At 41.7% G+C, this 14,477-nt stretch overlaps 1 protein-coding gene across 1 annotated transcript in view; it reads right to left on the bottom strand.

The window, feature by feature from the left end:
* Positions 1-13,269, bottom strand: part of hivep2a (HIVEP zinc finger 2a) — a 121,539-nt gene extending 108,270 nt beyond the window's left edge. Inside the window, exon 1 of the mRNA XM_078174031.1 lies at positions 12,729-13,269. The gene's annotated coding sequence lies outside the window, so the exon portion shown is untranslated. The remainder of the gene's footprint in view (positions 1-12,728) is intronic.
* Positions 13,270-14,477: the final 1,208 nt, after the last annotated feature.

Here is a 14,477-nt window from a genome sequence, read left to right as displayed (position 1 = left end):
AATTGAGTCCCACAGTGTCAACACCAGATGCAGGGGGATACCTAGCGCATCATATGTAGATGTGAAAGTCCACAGACAAAGCAGCGATATTTGACAAGTTGAAATGAGAATGCGGTAAACAGTTTGGGGAAGACCCTTTCAACCTAACAACAAACCTAAACTATCAGAGAAACGGTTTTCCTAATTTGGTGTGAAAACTTCAGTGGCCTGCCCTCAACCCCATCCAACACCACTGGGATGTCCCAGAACTTGGACTGCAAGCTGCAAGACCTTATCACACGACATCAGTGTTGGACCACACTAAGGCTCTCTGTATGGGAGCAAATCCCTGCAGCCAGATTCACCATCTGGTGGAAAGTCCTGCCCAACGAGTGGAGGCTGTTATAGCAGCAGACTATAGTCCATGGTTTTAGAATAAGATGTTTGACAGTCATACATTTCCTGTTCAGATGTCCACATACTTTTGGCCTTGTAGTGGAAAATAAAAGCATAGACTGCAAACATATTCTTAGTAGTTTTAAAGGTCAAAAGGTCATGAGACTCTCTCAGCATATAAATACCAATGTGATATTTAAATTTATGTCAGGGAAATAAAAACCAGCAGTTGTTTTTGTAAAATTTCCACGACTACGGGAGTGACACGCTGATCCTGTGGTTTGTAATCTAAAATTTCTAAAAACACAGAAGTCTCTGTTGTCTTCTTTGCAGATTCTGAGTGTTTGACACTGACATTTCAAACCCTTCGATGAATCCAACAATAAACAAATAAAAACAGACGACATTCTGTCTTAGAGTTTCAGATCACTCGTGTCATCCGTTTGTCATCTTGATTTTCAGTTTTCTTTTGTCACTTTTTTCTTTGGGTTTCTTTTTAAGCCCGTTGGGGTTTCTGTTCTGTCTCACCTGCTGAGATTGGATTTCTTTTCATCCCCTGATATTTTTTGAAGTGTTCTTATCTTTTGTATGGATATGCAAATAACTCAACCTAAACCTACAGCAGTAATGTGTCTGTGTTTTAATTGTGCTACCGCTTACTCCACTGTGGCAGATAATATCAGACTGGGCAGCAAAGCCTGGGAACGGCAAACTCACAAGAGGCAGAACGCTCAACATAGTGATGCATATTTAAGATTTTATATTACCTTTTTTTAATGGCTTCTAATGAGAATACTCCTTTTAAAAACATATGAGATTAAGATGACATTAACCGAGCTCAGAAGTACCCATTTATCTGATGTAAACAAATGTCATGAAAAGATTAAGATCATTAAGGGAAAAAACACTTTAGATACACTTACATCAGCCTGTGTTGTACACCTCATTTTAATTTACATTTTTGATTCATCAACTTTCCCTTCAACAGCCTGACGTATGTCACGTAAAGATCCTACATTTCCCAAAATGCCACTCTACACCCACCCCAGTAGTAAATGTCTGAGCTCTGTGTATTCCACTGGGTTTTACATATATGTACATGTAGACACCATGAGTTACCGCAAGCAAGAAAGCGAGACTTTCCCACTGAGAGAAATTGAGAGTTTCACACTTTGCTCATAACCCCCGCCCCCCCCCAAAAAAAAGAAAAACAATTTGGTGCCGTTGTAACGTATTTCAGTTCTGGTTTCATGTCTGTGGGTGTGTACAACGCTGCAAAATAGCGGCAGTAGATTGACAGTGACTGACATCAAAAAGTTGAAGGTTTCTGATGTTTGAGATGACTGACACGTTTTATTTAATCATACCGCACCGCAGCTGCTGGGAATAAGATGGCATGTCATCTACATTTGAGCAGTTATCCAGCTATTAATAGGAAAAAATGAAACCAAACTATGAAATGGTGATCTATGAGCTGTGCATTAGATTAGAGTTAGGGTTTTGATAGCATTTTATTAAATTTGATTCCAGTATCAAATCCAAATCCATCTATATCCCTTATCAAATCCGTTAAGGTTTAGCCCCCAAAAATTTAAGGTGACAAAACTACGGCTATAAATATTCAAAGAACCAAAACTCAAGTTTGCCAGACTGCTATTTTTTACCTTTACACCTGATAGTTTCCTACATTGCTCTCTGCTCATATATATACATATATATGTATATATATATATATATATATACTCTGTGGTCCAGCAAGTGTTAAGTTTGAGCACTTATACAGACAGCCGAGGGGAAGCTGCTAACGTTAGCCCTCCTCACAACAGACCTTTCCCTTGGCAGACATTTTGACTTGTCATTGTGGGAAAAGCGCAGGTGTAATTGATGACATTACAAAGGCTGCATTCCATTTAGGTGAGCTGTTTCCAGGGTTACTGGTATTGTGAATGCTGGCTCACTGTCATAGCCTACTGGGACACTTAATGGAACTGAGCCATCGTTAATGAAATTAGTTTCAACTGTGTTTTTTCTGACAAGTCAAACTGTCTGCTGTGATAAAAGCCTAGCCAAAAGACATAGTTACAACTTATATCTCATGTATTTAACACTTGTACAAATAGAAAACAAAGAAACTTGTTTCTGGTCAGTTAACTTACTTAATAAGCAGCTAGCTTAAACAAAATGGTCCCAGTATCTTTGCTTGTCATGAAGCTAACAGACAGGTGATTAGCTAGCTTGCTAGCTAACAGGATACAACATATACTGTAAAGGTGTCTTTTGGCTAGCAGTTTCCCTCTGTGTCTTCTACACTCCAGCTTATTATATATATAGCAAATTTAACATTAAGAGCAAAAATAATATTTGAATGTCGTTAACATTAAATGATGTAAATGCAAAATTATCAACATAGAAAAACAAGACAATCTACAGGATATGTCCTCACGAAAATAAATCTCATCGTACACCAACACAAATACAATTTTTCCACAGATATTTAGCCTATTGTGCTAATTGCTAATGCAAACCAGAAAGTTCCTGCTGCTGCAGCTTCACATGTAAAGCTTTCTACTGAAGCATAGAGATCAGCAAGCGTGACAGCCTGTTTTTAACTAAAAGTTGGTCTACATAACAAATAGAAATGCCCCATGATACAATATAATCCTGATACTTCACAGTCACGATACAATAACAATGCAATTTTTAAACGTGTTGCAATATGCTGAGTATTATGATAACATATATTGCAATATATTTATTTATTACCTTTTTCAATTGCAATTTATGTCCAAAAAGGGAGACTTTGTCAACATCTGTTGTAAGACAAAATCGCAGGCTGTTCATCTCACTTCAGGCGTTTTTATTGCAGCAAATCTAGTGCATCTAATATTTAGTGGACAAGCAACTGATGTTATTATTCTAGTCAGCTTCCAAGAGATGAATTTTTTCTGTAACATTAATCATTTATGTAATAAAAAATCAATACTTTGCGTCTGTGTATCGATTCGATATTGCCACGCAAAAATATTGTGATACTATGCTGTATCAATATTTTCCCCCACCACCTATGCTTAGTGCCATTAGTTTTGAATATTGCAGAAGTAGCAGGAAGAAACTAGATAAAGAGATGTACGCAACACGCTCTTACTGCTTCAATCAGCCCTGTCCCTGAAATAATGTTAAGGCTACAACTAATTTGAAACGGCACATACATTTTTAGGGAAACTTAATACTGCTAATGCTAATTAAGCTTTCTATTAACATAATGAAAAAAACTTGCTACCTGCCATGTCATTAATGTGTTACTTAACATAGTAGTTCAGTCAGGAACACTTCAGTCAAAGAAAACTTTATTTCCATTTGCAGTATGGCTCTGTTCTGGGGCCCCTCTGCCTTACATTTGGCCTACACACAACAACTGTTCCTTGCACCTCTCTGCCCTTCTAGGTGCAAATAAAGAAAGCACAAGGTTGAGAGAGCACACCTGCCCTTCCATGCGCCTACATGGAAAGCCTTCGGCAGAGGGAGCAGCAGCAAAGGTGTAGCTGGGATGTGAGCTGAGCTTGACATCATGTCCTGCCTGAACTAACGCTATGCTCAATAAAAATGTTCACTTTAGTACTTCTTTGTTGAGAGTGTAGGAATTAGGGGTAGGCTATCTATCGGCAGAAATGGTGTGTAATATTCATAACTTTATTTATTATTAGTTTATAATGAAAAAAGAAAGCATTGTGTTTTTGTTACCTTAGAATGAGTCATTTATATCTACATAAAGTAGACCAGAATAGACAAGTCAAACACTGGCACTAGACAGGGCCATTTGCGATTCTGTATCAGCTACCATAGTTCTCCAACATGCTTGAACATGGAGGAGGTTTAAATTCTGCAACCTCACCACTAGATGCAACTAAATCCTGCACATTAGACCTTTGACATTTAACCAAATTCATGACTTAACTGAAGTGCTTTTGTTGCCTAACCCTAAGACAGTAGCTTGGATGTGAACCCAAGTTCTGGTGTCAAGGTCCTGCAATTTGTACGCTGCCATCCTTCCCAACCATCTCCATGTGAAGCCTGCACGGTACATGAAAGTAGTGTTTCGTTAGCTGAAAGAAACATTATCTAGGAACATAATGCAGGCAGCAATTATGTTGCCACAACAACATAATTAAGAAAGCAGTACAAAGTAATTTCTAGGAAACAGGGTTGCTTCACCAAGAGAAAAAGCAACTTTTACCATGTTATGTAAATGGTATGAAAGCTTTCAAGCACTTAGCTTGGCTCAGACAATCACCTGTACAGGAGAACGCTACATGTAGGCCTATATGCAGTAGTGTTCCTCTCCATATGTTGTGTGTTAGCAGTTACTGCCTTTCATTTACAACCAATTGAGTGTACAGTAAAGGGGAAGCCGAATGTTGGTTGTGTCAGTTGGGATTTTCTGATTACAAAACACTGCTTTAGCTCTACTGTCTGATGCATAAATGCATGAAGTGGGACTAATTACAAGCTGTTGAGAAAGTAGGGCAGTTTGGGTAAAGGTCTCTCTCTGTCTCTCTCCCTCTATCTCTCCATCAAGTCGCTGTCCAATTTAAAGAGCCAAACACACACACACACACAAACACGCACACACGGCCCACCTGACATCAGTGCCTTCCTTTGAGTAAAGAGAGGTTGGGTTTCAATATCAGCCTCTTCCCCTGTCACACATACAGACACACACACACACACAGACACACACACACACACACACACACACACACACGCACAAATATATGCCATACTATTGGCCGATGTGAAGCAACAGTCAGCAGCACAGTGATCACAGATTCCTTGGGGGATTAAAAAATGTCCTCATCTTAGAGGTTATAGGGGAGCGGGAGTTTCCTTTTGTACAGCTGAGGACAACAAGCTGAGATCACACACACACACACACACACACACGCACGCGCACACACACACACACACCCTACTGAGTAAAGTCCTTCAAATGATAAGTGTGTCAGCAGCTGACAGAATAGACACACTCCTCTGTTAGTACAGCTTGGACATCTCTCATCCTCTCTCCTCTTCCTGCGCTCTGTTACTCCTGATCCTCCTCTTTTCCTCCTTTTCCTTCTCCTCCTCCATCATCCTCTCCTCCCCTCTCATTTCCTCTCTTCTCCTTTTGTTTCATCTCCTCTCATCATCCCACTTGATTTCTTTCCTCTCCTCGTTTCCTCTCCTTTTCTCTCCCCTCATTTCTTCTCTTCACCTCTCAATCCCTCTGCTCTACCTCTCTCCTCTCTGTTCTCCTCTTTTTCCCACCCCTCTTGTTTCCTTTCCTCTTTGCTATTGACTCATTTTCTCTTTACCTCTTGTTTCCTTTCCTACCCTATCCCCTGCCTATCCTCTCCTCTTTTTCCCTCCCCTCTTGCTTCCTTTCCTCTTCTCTCTTACTTGTTTCCTCCCCAACCTCTTGATTCCCACCTCCTCACTTGTTTCCTCTTCTCTTTGCTCTTGACTTGTTTTTTCTCCTCACCTCTTGTTTCCTCCCCTCTTCTCTCCTCTCCACCTGTTTCTTCTCCTCCATTCTCTTCTCCAGTTGCTTCCTTTCCTCAACCCATCTTTCCTCTCCTCTACTTATCTCCTCTTGTTTCCTCTCCTCTTCTTTCATTTGCTACCATATTCTCCTATCCTAACCTTGTTTCCTTTCCGCATCTCTTTTCACCTCTCTTTTTGTTTCCTCTCCTCCCCTTCCCTTCAGTGTCCTCTCCTCTCCTCTCCCCTTGGTTCCTCTCTTCGCTCTTACCAACTCTTGTTTCCTTTCCTCGCCTCTCGTTTTGTTTCCTCTTTTCCTCTCTCCTCTCTGCTTGTTTCCTCTCATCTTCTACCTTCTCCACTTTCTTCCTCTTTTCACCTTTTGTTTCCTCTCCCCTCTTTCCCTCTCCTCTCCACTTGTTTCCTCTCCTCACCTCTTTTTACCTCTCCCTTGCTTTTTTCCTGCACCCTTGTCTCCTCTCCTCGTGTCCTTACTCTTATTTCCTTTCTTCTCCTCTTGCCTCCTCTCCTCTCCCAGTCACACTCTCATTCCTTCTTTCCTCTCATTTTCTCTTCTACCTCATTCTGTCTCCTCCCTTGTCTTTTCCTCCTACCTTCTCCCTCTTCTTCTCATTTAATTCCCTCATTCTTTAATTCGCCTTCCCCCTTATTGAATTTTACTCTCACTTGAACTTCACTCTCCTCTACTTCTCCCCCCACTCCTTCACCTCCTCCTCTCCTCCAGGTGTGTATACTGTATATCCAAGCAGGTATTGTGTAAAACCAAACCACAGAGGAACAATTTATTAGGAGAAGCCAGTCAACCAACTCATTAGCTTTGTGTGTGAGTGTGTATCTTAATAATTTAGCCGTCGCTGTCAGGACCACGGTCACCGGAGCGCTCTCAGGTTCCTCTCCAGCTCTCAGGTGATCACACACACACACACACACACACACACACACACACACACAGGTGAAACTGTGCAGTTGCATTCAAAAGCAGCACAATTCATTCAGTGACATAAACTGTGGATCAGTTCAGTGCGAAGCTTAAAATCCTCTTTTAATGCTCTGAATTCGTCGCTCTCTGGAGGAAGCCCATTCACTCTGTGGCGGGGAATCAGTAGGCACAGTGTTCCTGTGTTGCAGGTGCATTATGTTGCAATGCAGCTGTTATTTGTTAGTAGTAATCCACTCGGAGGTGTCTGATATGTTACAGTAACAGCCTGGGTGAGGCAAAGAAAGCCACAGTACAAAGCAGAGCAATGTTTCCTTTGTGAAATCTGTTTTTAAATCACCAAATAGGTAGTAAAGATATACACTCGATTGTTCAAACATACACCTGATTTCAGCCCACTTCATTTTTGTCATTCTTCCTTTTGTTGTAGTTATTTAGTCTTTCATTTGTTCTTTATTATCAGCCTATAAAACATCAGATATATTAAGCTAGTAGACCAAAACTGGGTCTTTCAATTAGTTGCTAATATCCTAATGAATTCAATACCATACAGTTTTGAGGTACACACACTTATTCTTGAGTATTTCTATTGTCTACTACTTTATACCTCTACTCCACAGAGGTAAGTATTGTACTTTTTAATAAACTATATTTATTTTACAGCTTTAGTTACTTTGCAGATTTAGACCATTTTGTTTTTTTAAATCAACTAGGCCTATTATACTAAAATGTAGTATTGAAGCACCCAGTAAAAATGTAGCCCTGCCTTTACCAGCTGTAACATTAAAGTGATTAACACATTAATGCATCAATAATTTTAATAAAATAGTCAATTCAGTCAATTTATATGATATGATATATATTATTCTGATTTCTTTTTTTTTTTTTTTTGATTTTATCTTTTTTTTTAACTTTTAAATGATGATTCTATAGAAGAAGACCTCGTCTTTAGGTCTAACAGCCGCCAAAAAGTTCTAAGTATTACAGCAGGTGATAGTCTCCTCCTAAACTTCAGATTTCCCAGTGGGTTCAGTCATTATTAGATATCATCTCTGTGGAAACCTCTATAGCTTGAGCCGACAGTGCGAAGGGAAATACAGCTGTCACCTTGTCCAAGGTTATATAACCATTATATTAGAATTATATAATGGCTGTGATTATATACAAATGTTCATACTATTACCAAGATAGAGTTTTTGTTGTTACCTTGTGGCTGTTTTTGACATTTCTGATTCTCACAGTAATCTCAAGCAAACCTGTTCAATAACCATTTCAGCTCTTGATGCAAGATATAACTGACTGTTAGTTTCTAAATCCATGGCAGCAGAATATCGAAAGCTGATGGTGTTAAGTGTCATCTGTACAAGCAGAATGGGGGGATGTTACGGATTTCACACTTCACATCAGGATGTACACCAGCAATTGAAAGCTGTAACGAAAGCTCAACTCAACTCAACTGTGCATGTGTTTGAGAGAGAGAGAGAGGGCGTGTTACTTCATCACACCATGCCATACATCTGCAGTCATTTCAAATTCTCCAGCTATGATGTGTGTGCCGTGTTAATTGACAGCAAATGCAAAGGTATCACATCTGCGGTGAACCAAGTGATGCACAGCCAGCGGCGAGACAGATGCAGACGGCTGCAGCTAGGAATACACAAGAAGCGAGACGTGCTGATAATCAAACAGATTTCAAGCAAGTGCTCAGATAATTAATTTCAACAACATAAAATTATACATATAAATATATAAAATCAAAACAGGCTGCTGCATTGTTATCCACACAGCAGGTGATGTAAACCTCAGTAGGTGATTTTAAACCAAAATGGACTTTGTGTTTCTTCATTATTGCACCATATTAGATGTAAGTCTCTTTGGACAAAAGGATTTCCCAAAATGATGTAATAAATCATCATGTAGCAACTTAAGCAGGCTGTCACACCCTACACCAACATAACATTATGCCACTTAGTGACAGGATGATACTGTCACTGACATACAGCATGTCCCACCAACAGGTGCGATTTGTAGCTAGCATACCATACTGTCACTTCAGCCAGTGGATCCCAATCTACCCCCTAAACATTGAGCATATACTTTGGACCCCTTGTCACTGGTTTGCCTGTCCATGATTGTTGAACAGTGATTTTCCTTCATCAGATTTGAATATTATTTGAAGACGTAAAACTGTTCAGTATATTTCACAAGTAAAAAAACAAAGATTAGAGAGGTCTTAAGTTCAAGGGACCCTTTGAAAATGGCCATGCAGTTATTCCAATGCTAAAATATAGCCTAACTTTGGAGCATTACTTGGCCCCCTTCCTGATAAGCATTTTTGATACCATTAGATGCCTTAGGTTGTCTAGCCTCACAAGATACCTCTAAAAAATAAGTGTGTCATGGCCTCTGAAAAAAAAACACTAATGTCAGCCTTCAACTATTTTCCCCTGGGGGGCATCAACTGGCATCAGGGTGGCCATGGCCCTCGACCCAACTCTGTGAACGCCACTGGTGAGGTAGGGTTCAGAAAATGCAGGGGCAAAGCACAGCACAGGTATACGTCATCTAGGCAACAACAGCTGCAGTCGAATACCGTTCTGTGTGGGTTCAATCTCAAAAGAATAAAATATTGTTTTATGTATGATGCATTTGAGTGTATCTTTACAGAAGGCCCTGGCAGGTGCGGTTTAAACCAGATGCTTGTGATACAAAGCACAGCCCCTGTCACAATCAAAAGCAATTTTCTGAGAAAATTCCATCAGTCTCTTTCCAAGCAGTGCTTGAACGTGTTCAAAATTAGTCGGCACTACAGTTCGAAAGAGAGACCAAAGATGTAACAGATATCAAAAATAAGTAACTCCATGCTACTTCTTACTGTTTACTCACCCCTTTTCCTGGTGCTTTCTTGACATTGAACGTAACACATCAGAGAAAATACAAACAGACTCGTCCACACATGGGTCTGGTCTACTGGTAATGGGAAAGCAGTCTATCAGCTATTTTTAGCAGGTTTTCCCGCATTCAATAAACCCTCATATATGTACAAACATACCACAACCTCACCAGGAAAAGTTATGCATGGTTTACGTCCATATTTCCATATATTTACATCACTGCGATTGGAGCCGCTCAGAGACAATAAATGAAAGCTGATTGTAGCCTTTCCCATTAAATACAAAGTCAGATATTAGTGGGTGATGGTGTTTTTCTTCTGCAGTGGTAAAGGGGCTTTAGGGTTTCCAGGACGAACTTCCATCACTCTACCTCCTCTGCATGCATGTGTCATTATTTGCCTCTGGCTATGTCATATACCACTGTCATCTCATAGGTTGTACTTTCAAAGGTCAGTGTCAAACTAGGTCAGAGTTGAAATAATTCAAACTCTGAGTGCAGTGTTTGTTCGCAATTTCAAGTTGAGCGCCATGCCCAGTTGAGCGCCACAGCTCTCTCTATAGGAAAACAATGGCACAGCCAGTGCACAGCAGTTTTGGAAAGTCTAATACTTTTGTAGTAGATAAAGTAGCAAGCTAGCCATGCTGCAGCCAACTCTAAGGCCAGTGTGACACAGCTGCTAATAAGGCAGCTTGCACATTTCCAAACTGGAATGGTCCTGAATCTTGACTCTGTCTCTTCATTTGCTCTTCCTCTTTTCTTTTCCCTCCATTTTCAACCATGAATGTTCAGCTCCACATAAAGCCAGCCCTGGTGTGACAGAGATCACTGTCTGTGATGAAACAACTCTTCGAGGCATGGAATCAAGGATTGTTTGTACTCAGAGTAGTTGTTTCATCCCTACTGTTAACTGCTGTATTATGCTCTACATCAGTGAGGGTACCTCACACACATGCATACACACATAGAGTTCCCACAAGGCCTATGTAATAAATTAATTGAGTGTTTAGTGCAGAAAATCAACTCACACCTCATGCATGTTCTCCGTACGCCTATCTACCCTGGTAACAGTGTGTGTGAGTGTGATTGTATGTGTGCACGTGTGTGTGTGTATGCACGGACACTCGCTCCTACGCAGCACACCCCGATGGCCATCTGAGGTGGCAGCGGGACAGATGGTACGTAGGTCGGTCTCTTACTCCGCGCACGCTCTCACACACATTTACCACAGACACACGCACACAGTCGTGCACAGCACGTGTCCTGACAGCAGAATACATTGTCTTCAGCTACAGGTTCATTGTAACCCCACAAACACCACAAACACATTCAGGAAAGGTTTCTCTTATTGCTCCTCTTAAACAGCAACAGAGCATTCCATCAGCGCTGCTTCACTCTTTAATTCAGCTTCCATTTTATTTCACTGTTTTGCACCGCACGCAGCTTCTCATTGTTTCTAAAAATACCACCTTTACAGTGTCAATCTGAGTTTAAAATTAGCTGCTTTCCCTGCCAACACAGACAATAAACACACACAGATGTGACAATAAGACCAATTGTTCAACGAAGACTTATTTAGATATTTTTCCCGTTTGTTAATGTTTAGTTTTCTTATAATTTGTTATAAATATATTTATGTGTTTGATTTTTTAGGCATGCCATCATGGAGAAGCTGATGTTTGATCTTTATTGGTCTTTAATGTTAATGTGCGCTCTATTTGTGCTTCCTGTGACACATTAAACATCAAAGAAACACTCTGACAACCAAACAGTCATGTTGGCAGCAGCTGGGCAGCACAGTGTCCTTCAGCTGCTTCAACCTGCAGTCAGGACCCTCACATTGCCAATAACCTTTGCTGTTGTGTCCTTAAGCATATAGTAGTGTTTGACCCTGACCTTTGACCTCTGACCTCACTGTGAGGGGAAAAAAAACAAGAGAGTTTCCCTGCAGATATCAGTGCCGTGCTGGATCACAGGATTATGACGCGCAGTCACACGCGACGTGCTTACATGATGAGGCTGTAAATCTCTGGGAACACAGCGAAGAAAGGGCTGCTGAGATATTTTCCAGCACAACAGTATCAGCTGGCTTTTTTGAGCGGAGGGAGAGAAAGAGAGACTGAGCAGGGCCGGGCCGTGCGTCGGAGTCTCCCCGGCCGGGGCCCCTCTCTAGACGGCAACACGTCATGGAACATTCCCGGAACCAGCCAGCGCACCACCCACAATTTCTCTCACTCTCTCTCTCATACACAGACACACACATACATACACACACAAACAGAGGAAGCAAACGATGAGCATATGAGATAAAGTCACTCCCTACTGAAAAAGAACCCCGAGCTTTACAGCAGTTCTCATACTGGAGACATACACAACACACACTGTGGAAATAAGCCTCTGTTTAAATACCTCTGACATGTCACACTCAACACACTGTAGCAGCAACAAGGAAATACCGGAGCGAGCTAAGGTCACAGCTTAAACTCACTTTTGAGCGCTCAGCTGGCACTATACGGTGATTGTGGTGTTATTATAGAGGATGGCAAGTGAACTTCTTTGAGCCAAACAGCCCAGATGCGGGCAGAGGTGGTTTGTTGCTGCACAACGCACAAATGCAGAAAATCGACCTTCCAGACGTAAAATCACACCATCGCACCTCTTCCACTTTCACAGCTTCATATCCACGAACACTCCCCCTCCCTCTCGTTCTCCCTCTATATTTCTCTCCCCCCGGCCTTGCAGCCAGCCTGGCCGTGCAGGCTACTGCAAATTCCTCAGGATATTACGCAACCTGGGTAATCTGCATGCAATGCAATGCGTGCCCGGGGTATTCCCCCTGCATAGTCTTGCCCTTATAAGCTAAACTAAAGATCAAGTGCCGTGAAAACAGCCCATAATGTCCGTCATGGCGCTGAAAAGCCCGCTGTCACTGTGATATGTGTGAGAATATGCCCGGTAAGGTTTCGTTTTCCCTCCCCGCACTTACCTTATGTCTGCGCTCTGGGTGCGCGTCTCCGTGCGAAAATGACAACAAGCAACCCCGGTGACAGGAGATCCGATTCCGGGCGGGCTTGACACCTCGCTGGTTGTCCGTTAGAAAACAGGCAGGAGACGGTTGTTAGAAATCCACAGGAGTAGAGGGGGAGCGGTGGAAACGGCGCGGCGAGGCGGCCGACGGAGGAAAAGTTGCGCGTAAAAATGGAAGGAATCCTTTCCGACCGGATTTCTGCTGCCGGAGCTCCACTACTGCAGTCAGACAGACAGTAAATGTGTGCGTCTGACTGTGTTGTGAGTGTGTATGTGTGCGTGTGTGAGGGTGAAATCAGGAGACACACGCACACACACACTCGTACGCACACGGGGGTTATTCCAAACGCCACTTCCCAGAATAGCAGCATAGAGGAGAGGGAGAGAGAGTGAGACGGAGTGGCAGAGAGCGAGAGAGGGCGTGTGTGTGTGTGTGTGTGCGTGTGTGTGTGTGTGTGTGTGTGTGTGTGTGTGCTCGTGTGACGTCGTCGGATCCCCCAGCGCGCAACCAGGGCAGAGGGAGGGGAGGAGGAGCAGTGGCCGAAGAGGAGGCTCTGTCTGCCGGCACAGAGAGAGCAGGATTCCCCGGTCACCTCTGGAGCGACCTGTCTGTCTGACTGCCTCACTGTCTTCCTGCCTCGTTTGTGCCTGTCTATCTGTGTCCTCAGCTATAGGTTAAGACTGGAATTAAATACACCAAAAGCTGTACAGTTTGCAGTACAAAATAATCACATCATATTATTATTGTAAATGTGCTTGTAGTTATAAATACACACATTTTTGTGTAAATAAACATTACATATGCAAATAGAATTTTTAGTATTAGCACTACTATTTCATCATCATCACCATCTCTGCCATTACTTTCGTTATTGCTGTATATAAATAAAATGATAATATGTACAGTGTAATGTGTACCTAACCCATGACAACATTAAAACCTACAAATAATGAATTTTTGAACACCCACCCCCCTGAATGATTTATGATCATTATACATAGATGGATTCTTTATTTTCCTTTCCAAAGAACTTTGTTGCCACACTCTGCACAGGGCGTCACATGCACCACAGCATAACAACATGAAGGACATCAGGTACATCCACAATACCCTTATTGTAATTAAATCAATTAATTTGGACGGATTATCAGTGATTCATTACACAGTTTGACTGCCAGACTGCTTTGAAGATAAGGAACATTCTCAGATACACCTGCTGCATGAAAAAAAAAACGGCTGTTGGACCCCCATTACTTTAAGAATATGCAAATTATAAGCGCAGAATTTAGTAATGAAGGTGTGATAGTGACTTCCTGAATTTCCTCTGGTTGCCCTAGCAACCTCACAATGACAACACAACTCTGAGAAATCACTGCGCCTGCGTCCAGCATATCATAAAATCACAACTTGTCCTTTTACTCTTTGATTTTTGAACAGATTAAACAAAAAGATATAAGTGCTACGAGGTGTATTTTTTTCACTGAGACAGAGCCATGTTTAAAGGTCCACTGTGTAGGATTCAGGGGCATCTATTGGCAGAGATGGTATATCACCTTCATAATTAAATTTTTATAATCACCTGAAACTAAGAATTGTTCCGTTTTTGTTACCTTAGAATGAGCTGGTTTATATACAAGCAGGTCCTTTCCCACAGAGTCCGCCACGTTGTTCTACAGTAGCCCATAACAGACAGACCAGACACTGGCT

This window comes from Epinephelus lanceolatus, chromosome 13 (genome assembly GCF_041903045.1).
Source record: "Epinephelus lanceolatus isolate andai-2023 chromosome 13, ASM4190304v1, whole genome shotgun sequence".
In the NCBI taxonomy this organism is placed as follows: domain Eukaryota; kingdom Metazoa; phylum Chordata; class Actinopteri; order Perciformes; family Serranidae; genus Epinephelus; species Epinephelus lanceolatus.
The sequence above is the reverse complement of the archived record's forward strand: the minus strand, read 5'-3'. Positions and strand labels throughout refer to the sequence as shown.